The sequence below is a fragment of the Cornus florida genome, unplaced genomic scaffold (genome assembly GCF_030987335.1).
Source record: "Cornus florida cultivar Cherokee Brave unplaced genomic scaffold, ASM3098733v1 CherokeeBrave_3.0.0_Hap2_Chr06, whole genome shotgun sequence".
Lineage (NCBI taxonomy): Eukaryota > Viridiplantae > Streptophyta > Magnoliopsida > Cornales > Cornaceae > Cornus > Cornus florida.
In genome coordinates, this window is record NW_026775576.1 from 2673144 (window position 1) to 2699385 (window position 26242).

Genomic DNA, 26242 nt, shown 5'->3' on the forward strand with positions numbered 1-26242 from the left:
TAAATATACCACAAGTATAAGATTAATGATTTAATTATTTGTTTAACAACTCTTGAACAATTAAGTCATCCCAATGTTAGGATGCAAGTTCATTAACTACATTAATGAAGCTAAGTTGCAACAAGTCATGAAACATGCTAAAAAGGCAAAAGCCCCATGAAATAAATGTCCAAAACATTAGAACACTAAGTAGAAATTAATTTACCTAATTAATTAATTTCTCTAGAAATCAAAGTTGTCCAAAAATTCTCAAAATAACATATGTGAATGTCCATTCCATGGTGATTGCAAATATCACATCAATTTCACAAAGTGAGCAAGATAACATCATATGGAATTTAATTAATTTAAAATTAATTAAATCTCTAGATTTCAAAAGTTGTTCAAATGATCCAAAATTAATATATGTCAAGGATTAAGTCATGGCCATGTCATATATCAAGTCAAAAATGGAAAATAAGCAAGGTACAATTAAGTAGAATTTAAATCAAATTAAATTAAATTTCTAAATCTTGAACAAAAGCAAGCATACAAGTTGTATAAGCATCAATAACATGCAAGACAACAAGAATATAAATTATAACACCCCCTACCTCAATTTGAGATGAAAATCTCAAATCCCCACTAAAAGAAAAGTGCTCCGAATCCGACGATACTTCGGGGTTATGTCAGGGACACCGAGAGGAGCAACTTTAACCTTTGAGGTACCATGAAAATCCGAACTTGAACTTGAAACCCAAACTCAAAATGGTTAGAAATGGATTCTAATAAGGGGGAAAGATAGAACATAACGAGGCCTACGATAAATGTTAAGGCCGAAGATTTTCTACCAAATAAATCAAGTGGACGAGAAGAAAGAATGAAGGCAGTCCCTTGGGCTCCCATGGTTGCAAACCAACAGGGGGAGGAAGATAGTGAAAAGTGACTTTTCACTTTAAGACATTCTATTTGTATCAAAACCCTAAAAGTGCCCCGAAAGGGTCCCACCAAGTCCGAAAAAGTGGAATTTGAGCAGACACGCTCAAATGGTGAAACTCCATGATCAAAAAAGAAGCAAAATGAGAAAATATGAACAACTGAAGAAACGGTGTGACAGCCCAAGTTTTGTAAACCCGGTGCGTCAGTGATGACCAAAAGATGACCCGATAACGGATCCGAAATGCGGAAACGAAAGGTGAAACAACGGTCTCTAGAGATACAATGCATCTGTAAGGCACCAATGTGACCCTCAATGAGGTCATGGAACCCAAAGGAAAACAAATACGGAAGTGTCGTTTCAAAAACAGACAAAAAGGAACCTAGGGGCAAAATGATCATTTTGCAAAAAAGTGGATTCAAGTGCTATCGAGCACACCACTGGGAAAACAATGAAAAACTAATAATGATGGACTCAAGAATTTTATTATTCAGATTCCGTACGAAGGAGAAACGACAAAACAAAGAAAAACGAGCAATAAAGCTAAAAGGGGTAAACTAGTAATTATCCAGAAATATCTAGGTGAAAAAGAGCACACCGTTGGATAGAAAATGAAAAATTAATCAATTTCAAAAAAAAATTCACTTGATTTGGAGTCCGGATGAGGGAGAAAGGTCAAAAACAAAATCGACGTCGCGGGGACACGACGAAAGCCGTGACAGCTACAGTGCCGTCAACCCACTACAGCTGCAACTAAGAGTAAAAACGGGCGTCTAAATGGACTTTTCTGGAAAAACTCAAAGAAGAAACCCCCCCTAAAATCAAGTTTCCTACCCCTCTCTTAAATGGAAACCAAAAAAATGCATTGTAAAATGCCCAGAATGCCCCCAAGAAAATCTGGTCAAGGGGGTAAAAATTTCTCCGAATTGCTGCCCAAAGAAAAAAATAGGGCTTCGAGAGGTTTTTAAATTTCCTAACTTGAAAATGCAATCATAAAATAAACCCACAAGAGCCCCGGAAGTTTCGGATTGGTTGTCACACTTTTTAAAAAAAAGTCGATGAATAGTACCAAGTACATTTGCACTAAAAATATGCAAAACCTGGCAGCAAGGATTTTTCAGACAAATATGGATTTTTGAGGGCCAAGATGGCATTTTGTGGAAAAACACAAAGAAGAAACCCCCCTCAAAATTGAGTTTTCTATGTAATTCACAAGGAAAAATGAAAAAAAACGCATTGTAAAATACCCGAAATGCCCATAGAACAAAATAGGGTAAAACTCCCTAAAAATGCTACTTAGAGTTTTTGTTTCATCAAGGATGGTGTTGTTTGCCAAAGTGAGTATGCAAGTGCATGCAATATGATAAAATAGATGTACCAACATGGCCTAAAGCCTCTTTACATTCCATTAACAAGTTTTAGCATACAAAGCCTCCATAGTTGATAAAAATACATTTTCAAGCAAAATATGGCACCAATTGAATACAAGTGCAAATAAAAACTTGCTTGGCCCTTGGCCTCATCTCCTACATGTCAAATGCATTGAAAGGAGTGTACTTATGTATACTTTACATGCGTAGAATCAAAGAATACAAGTTTGATACATAAAGCTATCAAACGATCTAAGGCAGTGAAATCTTCCGGTCTTGAGTCCTGTACCTGAAATATGCCCCAGTATCGTAGGGGTGAGTAACAAAAAGCTACTCGTAGGAGGTGAGCATGCATCGACCTAGCATTTTACAATTTTATCACCTTAAGGTGAAACATATCAAAGGGGTTCATGTCACCTAACGTCTATGTCAAAATGAGACTCAAGAAGCATCCTAAGCTACCTTAAAACATTTATAGCATAATCACATTGTTCATGCAATTCAAACAACATGGAAACATGTTATGCAAAGCAACAAGATATAGATTCTCAAAGTCTTCAACTTGAAATCCAAGATACGAAAACAATAAGAGTGGGTCATGCCACCTAACGTCTATGTTCAAAATGAATCTATAGGATCATTCATAAACTACATTTGAACATTAAAACACAAATTATGATATCGATGCAATTTAACCAACATTGGAACTTCCAATACAATGCTTAAAGCATGATTTCTCAAAGTTTAACATCTTGCAACTTAAAATGGGAAATCAAGCAAAGAACAACAAGTTACGATATCATCTAGTTATCAACTTGAAATGAAATACGAAATCAAACAAAGTGGATACTCGGACGTCACGCCGGATCAGACTACAACATAGTTACTTTAGGGTTACTAGCCCATGGGTAACCTCCCTATGTGCGCACTAGACTATATAGAGGAACAATGCCCCGTACTAAAACCAAGTCCTAGCCGTAGACACCAACGACATCCCCAAGTTTCCAAAATCAACAAATTATGCAACAACGTATATATATCAACATGTATATATAAGATATCAACCATTTACTAAGCATAACCCAATTTTGGAAACATATACAATACATACTCAAAGTCTACAACTACTATGGCATGAAAGATGTTAAATAAAAAGTGTGCAATTCCTTACACATAGCAACAATATATTCAATATGGAAAAACATATTCTCATGAATATAAAAGTAACAACTATGTTATCCAATACTCAATAGTAATCAAATGAACATACACCAAATCCAAATCCATGATTTAAATATAAAAACAACTTCCAAAATGCAATTAAATCCATGGAGTAATAAAATAGAATTTAATTAGACATAAATAGTTAAATTCTCTAAATTCCAAGTTAATCTCAAATAACCTCAATTTAATATATATTGAAGGACATGTCAAGGTCATCACATATATAACATCAAATGACAATTTAAGTGATTAAAGTACTTAAAACAAAATTAATCAAGCTAATTAATTAATTTCCTCTAGATTTTTCAACAATTCCAAATGCCCTCAATTTAATCTATGTTAGAGAACATGCCAAGGCCTATTTAAATACCACATTGCAACTTGATTTCGCGCTTGATACAACCATGTGAATTGAACTTTCACTAAAGATAAATATTAAATAAAAGTTGTAATTCTTAATCAAATGAGCCAAATTTAATATATGTTAACCAACATATCCAAGCATAATTTCCTAGCATGTTACAATTCAATTCCAAGTCATACATATCCTTGAGCATTAAATCCTTTACAAAGAAATTAATTAAAATTAAATTCCAAGATTTATACAAAACATGCATACAAGTTGTATAAGCATATATAATCATCAATACAACACAAATATAATCCTAAGACACCCCTACCTCAATTTGAGATGAAAATCTCAAAAGCCATCAAAACAAAACGGCTCCGAATCCGACGAAACTCCTAGGTTTTGTCGGGGACAACACGATCTATATGAATCTCCAAGAAGCCCCATGAAAATCCAAACTTGGCCTAAATCCCAAACTCAAAATTTGGTCAGAAATGGTTTCTTATAAGGGGTAATGGTAGAGTACGACGAGGCAAGCAACAAATGCAAAGGCCGAAGGATTTTCACTTAGGAAAAGTATGTTAAAGGAGGAGAGAGAAGATGGCAGTTCCATGGGCATCCATGGCTGCCTTTGGTCATGCAAGGAGAGGAGGAAGAAGAAGAAAATCTGATTTTTCTTCTTTAAGGCACCTATTAATAGTAAATCACAAAAAGTGCCCCGAAAGGGCCCCGCCGGGTCCGGAAAAGTGGATTTTGAGCAAACGCTCTCAAACAGCAAAACTCCATGAAAGAAAAAGATTCAAAATGAGAAAATATGAACAACAAAAGAAACAGCGTCAAAAACTGAATCCCGAGTAGAAAGTTATACCCCGAACAAGTTCGGCAGCAACCGGGTCCAAAAACTCTGAAACTGGAGAAAAATGACTAGAACGGAATTCTATGAATTTACAAGTCAACAAAAAGTGAAAATGAATCCCGTACGAGGATCCAGGCTCCAGACGAGACATTTTGCAATAACTTTAGTTAATTGCACAATGGCCCCTACAAAAAGGGTTAACTGCGAAACTGCCCTAGAATGAAAATATCTTTGAAAAGATATTTTCTTAGATGCCCCTGAAATAAAATATCGTCAAAAGATATTTATGAAAAACACTCCAAGAAATGAAATTAATTCCAAAGATTTATGCATCCATGCCCCTATGGGCACCGGGAGCGACCAGAGTACTTTCTTGCAAAAGTAAAGATACGTATTTCATGGAAACCACTCACGATAAGGATACGTGAAGTCAAAAACCAACTCCAAGCACAAGAAGTGAGGTTGTGCCAAAAACTAACAAACAGAGATAAGACGAAATAGGGAAAATGACAGAATAGGGAAAAGATGAAATAGCGCATAATGTCCAAAAACGAAAAATGCGAAAATGACTCGGTCCTCAAAGGAAGTTGTCAATTCACATGAAAGAGTCTCAGAAACCAATTTTGAGCACTCGAGATGACATTAAGCGACGAAAAACCGTCCACAAAAAAGAAAGGACAATAGAAAAAAATTTATCTGCAAAATTTGAGGAAAAAGGGAAAAGGAAGAAAATGACCAGGTCATTACAACCATCCCACCTTAAAGGGATTTCATCCCCGAAATCCAGCCCCAACAAAATAAAAGGCAAAACTAAGATAACTACGGAGTATATCTCCGAGTACCCCAAACAACATGCAACGAAAACAACCCCAAGGCTGAAAGACAACGCTCAAGCCAATGACATTTGCACCCACGTGCTTACGACTGGACAACCTCTCAAAAGAAAAATGACTGCACGGCCACACGACAAGTTAAAGGTCACTCATAGAATGTAACGCCAGACAAAGGAACGGAAGATAACAACCGTAAGTATTTCTCCTGATGAACCATCATACCGATCCAAAAACAACCCAAAAAGAACTCCAAGATCATCACAGATCAAATCAAAGTACAAAACAAGAACAACGTGGAAGTACGATTAGCGACCAGAACCCGCCCACACTTACTCGTCAGTAAGGTATCATGACAGTATAAGGTACTAATTCATAACCTGCCCCCCACTAGGTCTACCCATGAAACCTCTCGATACAAATGACATCAATGTCGTGAATCATCATTACCAAAAGCACTACGGGAACCAGGCATCTTGTGAGAGTTGGGGTAGCTAATCCCAAAACTGTGACAACAATATCATAGGCACCGCTAAGCTTAAGGTCCTAAGTCCTCAATGCAACAAAACCAACAACTCCAATACCTCAAAATACTCCTGTTAACAACCTAAATCACGAATCCAAAGCCTAACAAACAAAACACCATCTTCGAAATCCCAGATATCATCCTGAAATAGATCAACTACGAAACCACACTGAAATCAAACATCGGATCAAAATCCCTACTACGGATGACCAAATCCTCAAAATACAAGTCCACTAAGTGGTACACACATCAAGTCCTGACAACCAAAGTCACAAAATGAATCTCTCAAAACCGTGCTTGGTATCGCCAAGCTAAATCAAACTCCTTTAATTTTAATTCACAATCAATCACTGGAACTACAATTCCTTAAAACTATGCCTAGCTATAACTAGGACAAGAAAACTCCATAAACAAGCCAAATCCAACGGCAATCTTTCAAAACTTCTCCTAAGGGTCAACCACATCTAGGTCTCCAAAAAAACAAAACAAGTCTCCAAAGGACATTCTCAAAAGAGTAGCGAGTTCACCTCACGAATTAAATAAATCCTCAATGATATGGACGCAAGTCCCTGTAAAATGATCTCACACCAATCAACTCACTCTGAGCACCATAATTCCTTCAACAACCATGGCAAAACTCCCCAAGGAAAGACACGAAGGAAAGGAAACCACCAGTCCTAAGAAGGATAACACCACGACTCCACCTCTGAAATGAATGACAACAAGGTCAAAGACTTCACCCCCTACATGAAAGTAAGTCGACCAAAATCCATCAAATCCTGGCTAAAGACTCAAAATGACAACGATGATCCTCACGGACCAACCAACCCCAAAACTATGCACAAGGCGACGAAGAGAAGAAACTCACTCCTTGTGAAGTCTCAACCACGAACCAAGAAAGAAGAGGAATCCCATTCTCCCACTTCCCACCTTAAAGAAATGGACAGCTCAAGACCAAATAAATGTGACAACTCCTCTACAAGTAATCTCACAACAAAATCGTACACACTACGTACGACTGAGGGAAACAAAAAGGAGAATTAAACACAGAAATCATGCATATGACAAGGAATGCAACTACCAAATAAATAAATCTACTCTCATAGATAAAATCAAAGGTACATGCGGCACACCTCCATGTAAACACAAAAACATGTAATTAAAGCACAACAACAACATGACATCTCTAAGTATATATGCAGGGCATGCTAATGTCACACAATAAAAAGACAAATGTGGATAGACCTCCACCTACTTATGCATCATAATAACATAAATCATACTACTAACATGGTAGTAAACGAAATTACAGAAGATAAAATGATGCAACAATGAACCCTATGGACATCGTGTCCTAGAGTATCTAGATAAAAAAAAAAAAAAAAAAAAAAAAAAAAAAAAAAAAAAAGACCAATCCTAGCCACAATCTAACTCCAAAACCAATGTGACAACAACCTGTCTCAAAACAAACATGAGCCCTTACCACGATGGTAAGACTCTAACAATCCATTTCTAGTCTAAAGGTGACACTACAAGTGACACTAATAGTGCAATGCTCTCACCAACCCTAAACATCAATCAATCAACTTGATCCCAAAAGCGTTATCACGCAAGGAGAACTTAAATAAAATGGCCACTCTAGCCATACAATCGAACAATCAAAACGATTTCCAAAACCATCCTCAAAATGACCATCAATAACTGACCAAAAGGACTACACCTGTCGGAACAAAACCCAACGCTGATTCCATCCGAACTGCACTCGTAGCTTGCTAGTACGGTAGCATGACAGTGCCATGCACCCGCTATAACGACCCGGACTTTTTCCTCCTTTCTCATTTTTGGTGATTTTCTTTTTTTCGTTTTTTACTCGTTTATAGTTTTTCCTCGTTTAACCTCACTTCGGGTGTTCGGATTTGATTTCGGTTTTGCATGCATTCATGATACTTGATTTTCATGACATTGGTATTTTCACTTTTATTGAAAAGCATGCTAGTTGCTTTTATTTTTCATAAAGGGCATGAATACTTACTTTACTGTAATTATACATAACTTTTGGGATTTTAGTGTAATTATGTAAAATTATTATTTTTCGTTTGGGGGACCTTTTTGTAATTTATTTTAGAAGATATTCTGAAAAAGGACCATTTTGCAATTTTTGGAAAGTGTGACAAGTGTCACACTCTCATGGAGCCATTTGTTAGCATTTAGGTGAAGAGACTTGGCACCATGATCTTTTGACATTTGGTGGGTGGAGATTCATCCATGTGTTGGCCTTAGATTGGTGCACATGTAACCATTTGATTGTTGACAAGTGTAAGCTTAGGATTAAGTCTTGGAAGAGGCATTAGATTATTGACAAGTGTAAGCTTAGGATTAAGTCTTGGAAGAGGCATTGGATTAGTGACAAGTGTAAGGCCATGATCTAGTCTTGCATTGTGTGTGTGAGAGAGGTAGTGTAAGAGCACATAGTGAGTGGAGGATCTCTAGCCCTTCCACTCACCATTTTTCACTTATCCTCTTCATTTTCCTTAGTTCTTCAAAGTTCTAACCTAGCCACCATTGGAGAAAAGCTTGGTTAATAGCTTTCTTCTTCAATTTTGGTGCCCTTCCATTCATCTTAGACTAAAAACCTTAACTAGTAAAAGTTTCCTCTCATTCTTCTCTTCATTAACCCTAAGCTTGTTTTCCATTTAGTACTTGGTTGCTTGGATTATAGAGATACAATTCTCTATTGAGGTAGGGGTGGTAGTATGTTTATTTTCTAAGTGTTTTGAAATCCTTTGGGGTTTAATATATATTGTATACATGCTTTTAGAATTGTAGTATTGCATATTATAGGAAATCCTTATGATTGACTTAGGATTTCATTGATCAAGCATGTATGTTGTGTATATATCTTGAGTAGGATTGTTGAAGTTGTATAGAATTCTTAATGATATGAGTTACTATGCTATTGTGATGGAAATCCTACATTCTAGTATATTACTGTTGATAATCATGATTGTTTGAGAAGCTATTTGCTAAAATGCAAACATTTAGTATATATGGCTTATTGTTGAGGCATACTTAAATTGATAAGTTAATGAGATTGTTTTGTGCATAATATCATGTTAAGAACTTGTCATCTATTATGTCATTCTAGACTTGGAACCCAAAGACATGGTTTGTATGGTTTCAAAGTACTTGTGCATGGAATGTGGTTTATATGCCTTGTTATCTATATATAAGTTTTGAACTTGATATATATACTTTGGATTCTCTTGGGACATGGTTACTAGTAATATGGCTAGAGTTTGGCTCTAGTGCGGGAGGTATGAGTTCTCCCCAATCGAGATAGTGCGCACTTAAGGTGGTCTTCCCTGCGGGTTAATGCCCGGAATAACCGTTGAGGTCTCGGTAGAATTCCGAGCTTAGGTGTCCAAGGATTCTACTTTTTTTGATTTCGCATTCATTTCCAAGTTGACAATCAATGCTATTTGTAACTTGTAAATTTTGTTATATGCGGTTTGATGTTGCTAAGTACATCCATTTTGATATTGTGTTGCTAAGAAACATTTAAGTTAGCTTAAGATGATCCCTTAGAACACCTTGAACATAGACGTTAAGTGGAATGCTCCCTTGTATTCGTCTATATTAATCTTGCAATGATATTGAAACTTTGGGGTATACGCATATGCTTCTCCTACGAGTAACTTGATTACTCACTCTAGTGGTTCGGGTTATTTTTCAGGTAAAGAGACCATGTTCTTGGATGCTTATCATCCTTAGAAGATTTTGAGTTATTTGAAGCATTTTTGTATATTTACATGCACTTGTTTAGCATGCCTTCCTTTTTGGATGTTAATTTTGTATACCATGGATGTATGGTATTATAGAAGCTAAGATGGCTTCCTTGATGTGTAATGTATATCTAAGAACACTTGAAGATGTCTATTTTGTAAGCATAACATGAGGCCAAGTGCCATGTACATTTATATCACATGTATGCTAGTTTAATCCCATAGTTGTCTTATGAAATGATGAGAATTCGAGGTTTGACAGGTTGTATTTTGTATATGACATTGTTGGCCTAAGGATTTAATCTAAAGGTCAATCTTATATTTTGATGATTACAAACCATTAATGATGTTTATGTACTAATATTTTCCTTGAGTGCTATATAGTTGATCAATTAATTCAATCCTCAATATTGAGCCAGAAGCATTCCAAGTACTCAAGCAATGGATTCAAGGAAGCATTGAAGTTGCAAGAATTCAAAGATTATTCAAGTACTCCATCAAAGGCTAACCGATCATGGTCAAAGATTGAAGAAAAGGGTAGATTAGATGGTGAGAGCTTAAGATTTAATGTCAAAGTTAATTTGAATATATTTGAAGCTCAAAATTCAATCCATGCATTGCATTCCCATTTTATTTCTCAAAGAAAATAAAATCAGCTCATGATCACATTCACAGGACTTAAAGAATTTCATATTAAGTATCATAATGTGAGATGGAGAAGGCTCCATAAAATAAAGAGAAGGCTCTTTTCTCTTATTCAGTGAGCTCTGAGAAGATTCTTTTCTTTAACTCCAGTAAGTCTTTGAGAAGTATTTAAGAAAAAGAGAGGGCTCAATCAAAAGAAAGAGAGGGCTCTTTTTGTTCCAAGAAAGCTACGAAAATGGATCTTCAAAATAAAGAGCAGGCTCACGTTTTTATTGACCAGGCTCTTTCCAAGGAAAATGAACAAAGAGCAGGCTCTTTGGTTTTCAAGAGACGGCTCTCTTTAGGGTTTTGAACTGTAACGTAAACATTTTCATTAAATGTTCTCAACAACCTCTAACAGCTATATTGAACTCTGTTTATTCTATAAATACTGAGGTTGGTCTTCAAACTAAATGATCTTTTTTTAACAGAGAACATTCTATCATTCCTTGAAAAGCATTAAAGAAGTTTTCTGAGCTTTCATTCCCTCTCTGTTATTTCATATCACTGTAGTAATTCTGAGCTTCACGTATATTCATCTTTTCTATAGTTGTGAGCTAAACTCTGTAATCTATCTTTGAGAGATTCTTATACACTTATTTCTTCAAATTTCAAAGCTATTGTAAAGGGTTGGTGTAACCCAAAAGAAAGCCTAGGAGAAGGGTGTTCTCCTAGCAAAGAAGAGAAGCAAGATCTTGTTTCAAAAGTGAAGGTTTGCTCTCCACCATTAAGGAGAAGCTCTAGTGAATTTGGGAAGTCTCAAGGGGGATCTTGAGCCGAGGAGTAGGAGTTTTCGAACCTCGCTAAATCACCGAGTCATTGTTTGCAATCTCTTATCTCCATCTCTCTTATTTTTGTGCTTTATTTTGCTTGAATATTTCAATAAACTGATATTCAACAGTTTGGTAGAAATATAATTTTTAAATTGAAAAAATTGCTCCTTGACTCTATTCACCCCCCCTCTAGAGTCAATTAGTGACTAACAATTGGTATCAGAGCCTAATCTCTAGAAAAAGACTAATCATCTTAGAGAACGATCATGGCCAATGCACTTTTCCATCAAGAAGGTCAATCTAACAATAGACCCCCTTGGTTTGATGGAAGTGACTACAACTATTGGAAAATCAAAATGAGAGCATTCTTAAGAGGCATAGATGTAGATGTTTGGAAAGCCATAGAAAAAGGAGACCATGTTCCAACCAAGATAGTAGAAGGTGAAAATGTTCGAACACCCGATATTGAATGGACACTCAATGACCGTAGGCTTGTACAATGTAATGTCAAGGCTATCACTAATCTCTATTGTGCCTTAAGCAAAGACGAATTCAATAGAATTTCGGATTGCGAAACGGCCAAAGAAATTTGGGATAAACTTGAAGTTACCTATATAGGCACTAGTCATGTTAAAAATGAATATGCTTGTCCATAAATATGAACTTTTTACCATGAATAACAAAGAAACTATTAGTGAAATGTACTCTCGTTTTACTAACATTGTTAATCCCTTGAAAGCTCTTGGAAGAAAATATACATCATCCGACAATGTAAGAAAAATCCTTAGATCTTTGCCAAAGAATTAGGAAGCTAAGAAGACCGCCATCCAAGAAGCCAAAGATCTTAACACACTTCCCATTGACGAACTTATTGGTTCATTAATGGCTTACGAGCTAGAAATGAATGATAGAGATGAAGAAACTCAAAAGAAGGATATAGCTCTACAAGCTACTACCAAAGAAGTTACAATTGATAAAGTTCCTCATGATGAAGAAGAAGAAGAAGTTGCTCTTATTACCAAAACCGTAAGAAGAATTCTTCAAATGAAGAAGTTCCAAAAGAGCAACCACTTCAAAAGAAATGGGTCGTCTAGTGAGCAAGGAAAAAGAGAAGCACCTACTTGCTTCCATTGTGGAAAACTGGGGCACTTCAAGTCCGATTGCTATGCCTACAAAAATGAAAAGGAAAGGAAAAAGAAAGGCAAAGCCATACAAGCTACATGGGAGGATGATGATTCAAATGGATCCAAAAGTGACGATGAACTAAATGAATTGGTTAATCTTTGTCTCATGGCCGATGAAGATGAGGTAAATTCTAATCATAACTCATTTGATTTGGAAACTACTTATGATGAATTGGTTGATACACACAACTATTTGCTAGATGCTTTTAGAGAATTGCATGATGAATTTGGCAAAATGGTTCAAAAATGTGCTACTCTCAAGAGGGAAATGTATATCATCTCTCAAAACCTTGAAAAATCTCAACTTGAAAATGAAGCTTTGAAAAAGGAAAAAGAATTAGCTGAAGAATCGGTTTCAATTGATTTAATTTCTGAAAATAAATCATTGAAAGTTATAATTGAAGATCAAATTGAAACTTTAGCTAAATTCACAAAAGGTAGAGAGAATTTGGGTCTCATACTTGGAAAGCAAAGAAATGCTTATGCCAAGGATGGACTTGGATTTGATCCTCACAACAAAGATTCTTGTTTATTGAAAAAGAGAATACCTTTGAACAATTACTTTGTTAAAAATTCCTCTTTTAGTCCACAATGTAACTATTGTAAAAAAATAGGACATAAGATCAATCATTGTCCTATTAGGCCATGTAGGACAAAAGAAGTTTGGGTTATTAAAGGGACTTATACACCTCTTCCTAACTCTCATGGACCCAAAAGAATGTGGGTACCAAAAAAAGATTATTCAAATTCCTTTTATAGGTTTGCTTGAAGTCTCCATATTCATCCAAGGACAAATGGTTCCTTGATAGCGGATGCTCAAGGCATATGACGGGAGATCAATCAAAATTTCGCTCCATCAAACCTCATAAAGGAGGAAGCGTCACATTCGGCGACAACTCAAAAGGCAAGGTCATTGGCATTGGAACTATTGGTATCTCCTCCTCCTTATCTATTGATGATGTGTTGCTTGTTAAAGGCTTAAAGCATAATCTGTTTAGTATTAGCCAATTATGTGATAAAGGATATGATGTTTTGTTTAAATCGGACGAGTGCATTGTCAAAAAGGATAATGTAGAAGTTTTCCATGCTCTAAGAAATGGTAATGTATATACTTTGCTTTTATGTGAATTACATGATCAAGATGTCAAATGTCTTGTATCCTCAAATGAAAATAGTTGGTTGTGGCATAGAAGGTTGGGTCATGCTAGTATGGATTTGATTTCAAAACTATCTAAGAATGAATTGGTCAAAGGCCTCCCAAAGACTAATTTTTCTAAAGATAAAACATGTAGCGCATGCCAAATAGGCAAGCAAATCAAGTCATCATTTAAAAGGAAAAAGGATATAACGACCTCAAGACCACTTGAATTAATTCACATGGACTTATTCGGTCCGGAGAGAATTGCTAGTCTTGGTGAAAAACTCTATGCATTTGTCATTGTGGATGACTTCTCTAGATTCACTTGGGTATTTTTCCTTACACACAAGAATGAGGTTCATACAATCTTTGCTAAATTTTGTAAGAGAGTTGAAAATGAAAAAGAATGTAAAATTAAGTCCATTAGAAGTGATAGAGGTAGAGAGTTCGACAACCAAGATGTGGAAAGATTTTGTGACGACAATGGATACAATCATAATCTTTCAGCTCCTAGGACTCCTCAACAAAATGGAGTTGTTGAAAGAAAAAATAGGTCTCTCCAAGAAATGGGTAGGACTATGTTAAATGAACATAATTCTCCTAGATCTCTATGGGCCGAAGCCGTTAGCACCTCATGCTATGTTATAAATAGAGTCATTATTAGAAAACTCCTTAATAAGACTTTGGGTGTAAATGCTTCGTGTTAAATGACAAAGATAATCTAGGAAAATTTGAACCTAAATCGGATGAAGGTATTTTTCTAGGATATTCTTCTCGTAGCAAAGCATTTAGAGTGTTTAACAAAAGAACACGAGTGGTTGTGGAATCAATACATGTTGTATTCGATGAATCACCATTACCCCCTCTTAGACGTTCATTAGATGATAATGAAGATGTGATTGAGATTGAAAAGAATATTGAAAATCTTGATTTAAATGGTTCTTCTCTTGAAGATAGCTCCAAAGATGTTCTAAAAGAAAGTCTCTCTCATAAAGACACTCTTCCTAAGGCTTGGAAGCAAGTGCCTAATCATCCGATAAATCAAATCATTGGCGATCCATCTAAAGAAATAAGCACTAGGTCTCAAACGAGCAACATCTGCAATTATGTGGCTTTTGTTTCCCAACTTGAACCAAAAAATATTCATGAAGCCGAAAATGATGAATCTTGGCTTTTGGCCATGCAAGAAGAACTTAACCAATTTGAAAGGAATAAAGTCTGGCATTTGGTTCCAAAGCCTAAAGATAAAACTATCATTGGCACAAAATGGGTATTTAGGAACAAAAAGGATGAATCGGGAATAATTATGAGAAACAAGGCAAGGCTTGTTGCTCAAGGCTATAATCAAGAAGAAGGAATTGATTTTGAGGAGACCTTTGCCCCCGTAGCTAGACTTGAAGCTATAAGAATGCTCCTTGCTTTTGCATCCCACAAAAACTTTAAGTTATACCAAATGGATGTAAAAAGTGCTTTCTTAAATGGATTCATTGAAGAAGAAGTATATGTAGAACAACCGCCGGGCTTTGAAAGCTACATTTATCCAAACCATGTTTACAAATTATCAAAAGCTTTGTATGGTTTGAAACAAGCTCCAAGAGCTTGGTATGAAAGATTAAGTGGTTTCTTACTTGCTAATGGTTTTGTTAGAGGAAAAATTGACAATACTCTTTTCACTAAAACCATTGATAGCAACCTGTTGGTTATTCAAATTTACGTTGATGATATTATCTTTGGATCAACCAATAGTGTACTATGTGAAAAATTTGCTTCTAGCATGCAAAATGAATTCGAAATGAGCATGATGGGTGAACTTACTTTCTTCTTAGGATTGCAAATCAAACAAACACTTGATGGCATTTTTGTTTGCCAATCCAAGTATGTTAAAGATTTGCTAAAGAAATTTGGCTTGGAGGAAGTCAAACATGCCAATACTCCAATGAGCTCATCCTTGAAACTTGACAAAGATGAAAAGGGCACTAATGTAGATATTAAAAAATACAGGGGTATGATTGGTAGTCTTTTATACTTGACCGCAAGTAGACCGGACATCATGTTTAGTGTATGCTTATGCGCTCGTTTTCAATCTTGCCCTAAAGAATCTCATCTATGTGCCGTTAAACGCATCTTTCGCTATTTAAGTTTTACTACATTCTTAGGGCTTTGGTATCCTAGGCATACATCATTTGAGCTTGTCGGTTACTCGGACGCTGATTTTGGAGGATGCAAAGTTGATAGAAAAAGTACTAGTAGAACTTGTCATTTCTTAGGATAATCATTAGTATCTTTGTCTTGCAAGAAACAAAATTCCGTAGCTCTATCAATGGCAGAAGCTGAATATATTGCAGCCGGTAGTTGTTGCGCTCAAACGCTTTACATTAAACAACAACTTGAGGATTTTGGACTTTACTTTGATCATGTTCCTATTATATGTGATAATACAAGTGCAATATGTATCTCAAAAAATCCTATTCAGCATTCAAGGACAAAGCATATAGAAATTAGGTACCATTTTCTTAGGGATCATGTCTCAAAAGGAGACATTGAGCTTATATTTATTAATACTGAAAAACAACTAACAGATATTTTCACAAAACCACTCCAAGAGGACAGATTTTGCTTGCTCAGAAGAGAAATAGGTATATCTGCAGAAGAAGAAATATTAAAGTAGCTCTAGCAGCTAAAGAGCCAGCTCCATTCAGAAAAAGAGCTGTCTCCACACAAAGCAGAGCAGGCTTCACAAATGATTTCAAAGTACATACTCTCAGGATCTCTATGTTTTCAAGAAAGAGTAGTCTCTACAAACTAAGAGAGCAGGCTCTATAAAAACAAGAGACGGCTCCTAACCTAAACCATAATCTGCATACACTTTTGTTGCTCTCAGGATCTTATGCAGATTTCAGAAAGAGCAGTCTCCAATTTTGCTTGAGCCGGCTCAATACACATAAATGGAGACGTCTCTCTTCAGAAGGAGGAGCCTGCTCAATTGATGAATTTCATCTCCTTGCTCTCGGTATCTCACATCTGCACTTGGATGCAGGGCCAAAGAATGAAAGAGCCGGCTCCATGAAATAGAAGAGCCGGCTCCAAGAAACATCATTGAGCCGGCTCTATGAACTAGTGAGCCGTCTCCAAGAACCTTCATTGAGCCGGCTCTATGAACTAATGAGCCGGCTCAATCAATGAAACCCACAGATTCTCGGTTTCATTTTTAAGTGCACAGTAGGCTTTCATATTCCATCTCGGCACCTTCCCTTCAGCACACTGACTCCATTCTAGACATAACAGAGGCTTATTCCAGAGCACTCTCTCGGCTAGGGTTGAAATATTTCATCCATTGGGCATCTTCATAGGTAACTCCCTTCCTCAAATTCCATCTCAAGGTTATGAGTTCTTGCATTTTAGTTGATCTATTTTCAACAAATTTCAGAGTTCATTGCTTTTTCATCTCTCATCCATGAAACCCTTGATTTCACTGTAGACTTTCTCTTCACATGGAAAGAACATAATTGAGTAGAAATGGCTACTCTCTTAGTTTGTTAATTCAAATTTCTAGTAGTTATGCATTTGTCTTGTGATTAATCTATGAATTTATTTTATCAAATCTTAGAAATATATTGCATAACTTTGGTTATCAAACACCTTTTAGTTTGAATTTATCTTTGAATAAATTTTAAAAATATGTTGTTTATAATTCATCTGGGCAGTACATTTCAAAATTCTGTTGAATTTCAACTTTTAAGATGAATTTGTAAACTTTATTACTTAGATCATATTATTTGAATTTTTTTTTTTTTTTTTTTTTTTTTTGGTTTTTTTTTAGTATAAAACTTAAATTGGTACATTGGTTCAAAATCATTCTCAATTATAATCATTAATTCTCAGTCAAAACCAATTTGAGCTTTGAAATTTCCAGTATATGATAATTGAATTTTTTTTACTCCAAACAAATTTAAGTGAATTATTCTTTAGATATGTGTTCTAAGTATTCCTTCTGAAATTTCAGTTTCAATTTCTAGAAATGTCCACGGCTTCATCCTCTCGTAGAAAGAATCCTCCTCGTGGTCATAAACGGAACTCTCAAAGATCTCAAGATGTTGGTTCAAGTCCTAGTCCACAAACTCAAATATCTGCTACCATGCTTTATAGAAACCCCACCTACAAAGTAGCATTTGACACTATCTATCAACATAGAAAATTGGCCACAGCAATGGTATTGTCCAAAAAAATTTGCGATGATCTTCATCTCAACACCTATAGATTGTTTGACGAAATTGGCCTAGGAAACTTTGTTGGGTTGAGTACCAAATACTATCCAAAATTCGTAAAGTTATTTTACACTCACCTTGAAGAAAGTCCTGGAGAAGACAAACTTAATTGTTATGTAGCTGGAGTTCACTTTTACCTTGATAGAAGTAACATTGCTCGAATTCTCAAACTTGAGGATGGCATCCAATTCTATTCTCCTTCCAAATGGTTTATTGGATACGGCTTTGACAAACTCACAGCTATTCAGCAAATGAGTTATGATTCCCGTGTAACCAATACAAAAGTGGTAAACACCAGGCAATTAACTATGGAAGCCCGATTGATTCACAAGATCATCATGTACTCCATTCTTCCAAAATCCGGCAGTAGATCCAAAGTCACTCACATGGACGTCTTCCTTATCTGGTGTGTCTTAAATGGAAAGCCCTTTGATCTTGCATACATAATATTTCATCATTTGCTTGCTTGTAAGAGAAAGAAAAAGGTCTCTCTTTATTATGCCATGGTTCTCACTCACATATTCATGGATATGAAAGTTCCGCTAGATAGTTTTGAAGCAGTTAAACCAGGGTCAAGACACATGCTCACTGCTTTAAATCTTGCGTCAATGGAGCTAAAAAGGGATTCAAATGGTATGTGGTTCTATCCTAAGCAACGGAGGTTTGAAGAGGCTCGAGATAGAGGAGAAGAAATTGAGGAAGTTGATGATGAGGATGAAGAAGAACATGACAGTGATGACAGTGCTGAAGAAGATGAAGTTCCAGCTGAAAATTGCACCAATCGTGATCTTTTATTAAAAATTCTCGAAGCTACTCGTCAAAATCAAGCCACTCTTGAAGAACAACAAACCACTCTTGCACACCAGCAAAGACAACTTGATGAAGTGCATATGTCCATCACTCATCTTAATGAAGATTTTGAAGCATTTCGCAAAGGAAATAGACCTCCTTCTCCTTAGCACAGTATCACCCCCGTCAAAAACCTATTTTTGTAGTCTCATTTGCTATATCTGCTTTAGAGAATCATATTTTTAGATATGTTCTATTTACTTATGTTATTTCATTTTGAACTCCTTATCATGAACTCTGCTTTTATCTACTCATATGGTAGTTGTCTTCTAATTCTCCTTCTGTTTCAACTTCTGCTTTCTATACACTGCCATATTTGCTATTTAATTACTCTTTTCTTTATCCATTTTGATATTTCATGCAAAGGTCAGTATTTCCCATTGATAAAGGAAGATTTTTTTTGATATGACAAAGGGGGAGAAAGATGTGTTCTATGCTATATTGTGGCTATATTGTGTCTATTCTATTACATTGCTATTTTTAATAGACGCACATTGATAGGGGGAGACATATTTTTCTTCAAATATTTGTTGTTGACATGAATTCAAGATATGCTTATTGATAGGGGGAGCATTATTTCAAAATGCAACTCCACCTTGACAATAAACACATCAATGTTTTGTCATCATCAAAAAGGGGGAGATTGTTGGCCTAAGGATTTAATCTAAAGGTCAATCTTATATTTTGATGATTACAAACCATTAATGATGTTTATGTACTAATATTTTCCTTGAGTGCTATATAGTTGATCAATTAATTCAATCCTCAATATTGAGCCAGAAGCATTCCAAGTACTCAAGCAATGGATTCAAGGAAGCATTGAAGTTGCAAGAATTCAAAGATTATTCAAGTACTCCATCAAAGGCTAACCGATCATGGTCAAAGATTGAAGAAAAGGGTAGATTAGATGGTGAGAGCTTAAGATTTAATGTCAAAGTTAATTTGAATATATTTGAAGCTCAAAATTCAATCCATGCATTGCATTCCCATTTTATTTCTCAAAGAAAATAAAATCAGCTCATGATCACATTCACAGGACTTAAAGAATTTCATATTAAGTATCATAATGTGAGATGGAGAAGGCTCCATAAAATAAAGAGAAGGCTCTTTTCTCTTATTCAGTGAGCTCTGAGAAGATTCTTTTCTTTAACTCCAGTAAGTCTTTGAGAAGTATTTAAGAAAAAGAGAGGGCTCAATCAAAAGAAAGAGAGGGCTCTTTTTGTTCCAAGAAAGCTACGAAAATGGATCTTCAAAATAAAGAGCAGGCTCACGTTTTTATTGACCAGGCTCTTTCCAAGGAAAATGAACAAAGAGCAGGCTCTTTGGTTTTCAAGAGACGGCTCTCTTTAGGGTTTTGAACTGTAACGTAAACATTTTCATTAAATGTTCTCAACAACCTCTAACAGCTATATTGAACTCTGTTTATTCTATAAATACTGAGGTTGGTCTTCAAACTAAATGATCTTTTTTTAACAGAGAACATTCTATCATTCCTTGAAAAGCATTAAAGAAGTTTTCTGAGCTTTCATTCCCTCTCTGTTATTTCATATCACTGTAGTAATTCTGAGCTTCACGTATATTCATCTTTTCTATAGTTGTGAGCTAAACTCTGTAATCTATCTTTGAGAGATTCTTGTACACTTGTTTCTTCAAATTTCAAAGCTATTGTAAAGGGTTGGTGTAACCCAAAAGAAAGCCTAGGAGAAGGGTGTTCTCCTAGCAAAGAAGAGAAGCAAGATCTTGTTTCAAAAGTGAAGGTTTGCTCTCCACCATTAAGGAGAAGCTCTAGTGAATTTGGGAAGCCTCAAGGGGGATCTTGAGCCGAGGAGTAGGAGTTTTCGAACCTCGCTAAATCACCGAGTCATTGTTTGCAATCTCTTATCTCTATCTCTCTTATTTTTGTGCTTTATTTTGCTTGAATATTTCAATAAACTGATATTCAACAGTTTGGTAGAAATATAATTTTTAAATTGAAAAAATTGCTCCTTGACTCTATTCACCCCCCCTCTAGAGTCAATTAGTGACTAACAGGCATGTTATGTGACCATGAGCTATTGGAACATGTGTATTTACTCATTTTGTATATGTGTGCATGTTCACTTTGGCACACAACACCATTCTTGAAGAAATGAACACTTAGAGTAGCATTCATTTACATATTTTTGTTAAATGAGACCTCAAGGGCATTTTTGGTATTTCACTTGAAAAACAAATGTTGGTCTTGACATGGTTGACCAGAAAACATGATTTTAACGGGGGTTACTTCACAACTTTTTTCCAAAAAAGTCCCAGAAAGTCCTCAAAATGGTATTTCAAGGTTGCATTTCAGGTGCAGCTACAAGAGTTCGAGCACTCTAAATGGGAGTTCGAGCGCTCGAAGTTTGGGCAGAAAGTTTTGGCCTCGGGCAAGTACTGTTCGAGCACTCGAATTCCTAAGTTCGAGTGCTCGAAGTACTGTTCACAGAGTGTTTTTGTGTCTTGGTTCAACACTGCACCTCCCACTTCAAATTGTCATATCTTTCTCGTTTTAACACCAAATTGGTCCGTTCTTAAGTCTAAATTGACCACATCGAAATAAGATTTCTAATGGTACCAATTAGAGTTTAAGATACCTTTGGTAGCTCAATTTATTCAAGTTTTAATGGAAGGGTATCAGTTTTTGGCTCGAACCGGGATAGGGTTTTTCTTCCGTCGACTTCAACACTTGATATCTTTGCCGTCCGGACTCCGAATCAAGTGATTCTTGAGTCTAAATTCATTAATTTTTTGTTTTCTTTCCAACGGTGTGCTTGGTAGTACTCACTTTTAGGATGGAAATAACCATTTTACCTTTGGGTTCCTTTTGTCCATTTTTGAGATCTTGTTTCCGCATTTGTTTTCTTTGGGTTCCATAATCTCATTGAGGGTCTCTTTAGTGTCCTAGAAACATGTTGTGTCCCTAGGGATGTCATTTCATCTTTTGCTTCCGTAATTCGGATCCGTTAATCGGTCATCTTTCGGTTCATCACTGACGCACTGGGTTGAAAAACCTTGGGCCGTCACAAGTGGTATCAGAGCTCCTAGGTTTGAACACCTTAGGAAAATGGGTTTTGGGTGCATATCATGCTTTTTTTGATGTACTTTGATGCATTCACATGCTTTTGATAACATGTTTTGACTTTATAACATGTTTAGATGTTTCATGATAACATGCTTAGTAGTATGACATGTCTTTGTGGTTATATGCCTATGTGGTTAAGAGTGCCTTTGTTTGACATGTATGCTTATCTGTTTAAGTGTTTAACTATTTTAGAAGCTTTTGTTAATTGCTTTAGCATGATAGTATGTTGCATACCTAGTCTTGCTTCTTGCTTCATTGCATTCATCGTATGAGTTGCATTTAGTCATAATAACTTGTGTTATTGTTGGCTTCCTTTCTTTTACACATTTAGAATCATGGTTATCACGCGTGGAGAGTCTTCACGTCAAGGCATTGAGGAGCAGGTGGCTGACACAGAGTTCACACGGGGTCCAGGAAGGCCCAGGATTCCAGTTCATGGCGGGGATGCTAATCCACCGCGGGCACAGACTTACGAGGAACGAGTAGCTTAGGGTATCACTCAGGGAATTGCTGAATCCCTACAAGAGATGATACTCGGACAGGTGGCATGGATACTGATTCCAGCACCGGCACCAGCACCGATTGTCAATGAGGCACTAGAGTACTTTATGCGACTCCAGAGGGTCAAAATTAATCCATTTGCAGGGAGTTCAGATCCATTGGTCTCAGAAGCTTGGTTGGACCTTATGGTTCGCAAGTTAGACAGTATGGCGGTACCCACAGACAGGTTGAGGATTTCTTTGACTGCTTCTTTGTTCATGGGGGATGCAGATATCTGGTGGAGGTCTATGACCAATGTTCACAATGTTGAGTTGATGACTTAGAATGAGTTCAGGGGTTTGTTCTTCGAGCGCTTCTTTCCTAGGGCTATGAGGCGAGAGATGAGGACATAGTTCGCAGGTCTTTATCAGGGCACTATGAGTGTCATTGAGTATGAGACACGATTTACTTCTCTCTCTCGTTATGCCGAGGATATGGTTACAATAGACGAGGCCAGGGCAATGAAGTTTCAGGATGGGCTACATCTTGACATCAGGCCACGGGTCTCAATTCTTGATTTGAGGACTTACAGAGAGGTGGTTCAGAGGGCTATGCTAGCTGAAGCAGAGGAACGGGATCAGTTACAGATCAGGAGTTCACACAAGCAGCCTCGTGGAGATAATCCATCATCTTCCGGGAGTCAGTGGAAGAAGACTAAGGTAGGGAACAGTACTCACTCACAGGGGGCATCACAGCAGAATCATTCTGCACCCACAGTTCCTATATCTTCGGGGTCAACCCAGGGAGTGGTTTGTTACCATTGTCAGCAGCCGGGGCACATCAAGCCTCGTTGCCCACAGCTTCGGGCATAGGCTAGTCAGACTTCAGTTTCTACAAAGATAGGGTAGGGAGCTTGCTTCTACTACAAGCGGCCAGGTCATCTCAGGAAGGATTGTCCAAAGTTGTTGAATAAGTCACGTAGTGTCACAGATTCACAGATGGTACCGGCACAGTCTGCAGTGGTTCAGTCTAGTTTCAGAGTTCCTCAGGCACCACAGGCAGTAGCGCCAGTTGGCACTTATCCAGCCAGAGGTTCTACACCTACTACTTCTACACATCAGTCAGGCTATCAGGGCAATTCACAACAGGGCTCAGGGACGAGCCTACGCTCTTCCACAGGCAGATGCTTCCGTAGGCACCTCTTCAGTTCGAGGTATCTTTCTAGTTTTTAGTTCTTGGGCACGAGTTCTTGTTGATACGGGTGCATCGCATTCTTTCATTTCTGCATCATTTGCACATTCATTGGGTCTGGAGGTCACACTTCGGGATAGTTTTCTCTGTGTTGACACACCAGTAGGGGGTCCAGTGTCTTTGGATCGTGTTTATCGAGGTTGTGCTATTGAGATAGCTGGACGGACTTTGGAGTTTGATTTTGTTGTTCTTGACATGACGGGTTTTGACATCATTCTTGGGATGTATTGGTTGTCATTCTTCCGGGCTACGATCGATTACTTCCGCGGGAGGGTGTCTGTTTGCACTCCCAAGGGAGATTGTTTCCATTTTGTGGGAGATCGAAGCAATTCCCACCCGGCAATGGTTTTCAGCATTGGTGACTAGAGTCGCCACAGATCTTACTTGGCTAGTTTGCTAGTTGATGAGGATAGCAGTTTAGGCCGTGTTCTTCTGGCAGTTGTTGAGGAGTTTGTTGATGTCTTTCCAGAGGAACTGACAGAGTTACCTCCTTTAAGGGAAGTGGTTTTTGCCATTGATGTCATTCCCGGCACGGCACCCATCTCTATGGCACCGTACCGTATGGCACTGGCAGAACTTGATGAACTGAAGGGTCAGTTGGATGATTTGAAAGCTAAGGGCTTTATTCGTCCTAGTACTTCACCATAGGGAGCACCGGTTCTTTTTGCGAAGAAGAAGGATGGGTCTTTGAGACTTTGCATCGATTATCACAAGTTGAATCAAGCTACGATCAAGAACAGGTATCCTTTGCCTAGGATCGATGACTTGTTTGATCAGTTGAAGGGAGTGACATGTTTTTCGAAGATTGATTTGAGGTCGGGCTACTATCAGTTATGGGTTAAGGATAAGGATATATCCAAGACTGCTTTTCGTACACGGTATGGCCATTATGAGTTTCTGGTGATGCATTTGGTTTGACCAATGCTCCAGCAGCTTTTATGGACTTGATGAACCGTGTATTCAGTGACTATCTTGATAAGTTTGTGGTGGTGTTCGTTGATGACATTCTCGTGTACTCAGCTTCAAGGGAAGAGCATGAGTATCACTTGAGAGCAGTTTTGCAAATCCTTAGGGATAACCAATTGTATGCTAACTTCGAGAAATGCGAATTTTGGCTACCGGAGGTGAAGTTCCTTGGACACGTCATGTCAGGGGGCGGTGTTGCTGTGGATCCGTCAAAGATTGAGTCTGTAATGGATTGGGAGCGGCCGAAGACAGTGTTTGAGATTCGGAGCTTTCTTGGCCTAGCCGGCTATTACAGGAGATTTGTTCAGGATTTCTCTCATCTAGCGGCACCAATGACTCGACTTACTCGCAAGGGAGTTAAGTTCATATGGAATGAGGCTTGTGATTTTGCTTTTCAGGAGTTAAAGGTCAGGTTGACATCAGCTCCAGTTTTGATCATACCTGAACGTGGTTTGGGTTATGTAATCTATTGTGATGCTTCACGAGAAGGTTTGGGTTGTGTTCTGATGCAGACTGAACAGGTGGTAGCTTATAGGTCTCGACAGTTGAAGACTCACAAGTTGAACTATCCGACACATGATTTGGAGTTGGCAGCAGTTATCTTTGCCCTTAAGGGGTGGAGACACTATTTGTATGGGGAGAAGTTCGAAGTTTTCTCCGATCACAAGAGTCTCAAATATCTCTTCTCTCAGAAGGATTTGAATTTGAGACAGCGCAGATGGGTTGAGTTCATGGAGGACTATGATTTTGTGTTGCAGTATCATCCGGGGAAAGCCAATGTGGTGGCTGATGCATTGAGTAGGAAGTCACAAGGTACTCTAGCTAGCATTTCCATTCACAGATGGAAGATGCTAGAAGAGCTTGCAAATCTTGGTTTGCAGTTGTATGAGGATGTTTCACCGGCTATTTTATTTAGCCTTGTGGCTCAACCGGCTCTTATTAGCAGAGTTATTGAGGCACAGCAGGAGGATGGGGAGATGAAGTCCATCCACGATCAGATTTCAGGCGGCGGGAATGTAGAGGGTTGGACCTTGTATTCAGACAGTGGTCTCAGGTACAGGGGGAGGATGTTTGTCCCTTTGTCTTGTCGTGACGATGTTCTTCGGGATTTTCACCATTCTCGACTCGTAATTCATCCAGGTGGTACGAAGATGTATCACAATTTGCGGAGACAGTTTTGGTGGATGGGTATGAAACGGGATATTTCTCAATTCATGGCTAAATGCCTTATTTGTCAGCAAGTGAAGGCAGAGCATCAGAGACCGGCAGGTTTGTTGCAACCACTACCAGTGGCAGAGTGGAAGTGGGAGCACATCACTATGGATTTCGTGATGGGACTTCCGAGATCCAAGGTAGGGAATGATGCCGTTTGGGTCATTGTTGATAGATTGACAAAGACGGCTCACTTTCTGCCTATCGCAGTGACTGACGATGCAAAGAGACTTAGTGGATTGTATGTGGGGCAGATTGTCAGGCTTCACGGGGTTCCAGTATTCATTGTTTCAGATAGGGATCCCAGGTTCACGTCTCACTTTTGGCAGAGTTTTCAAGAGGCTCTTGACATAGGGCTTCACTTTAGCATGGCATTCCATCCTCAGACTGATGGTCAGTCAGAGCGTACCATTCAAATATTAGAGGATATGCTACGGGCTTTCATTTTGGATTTTGGGGGTAGTTGGGAAGACTACTTACCCTTGGT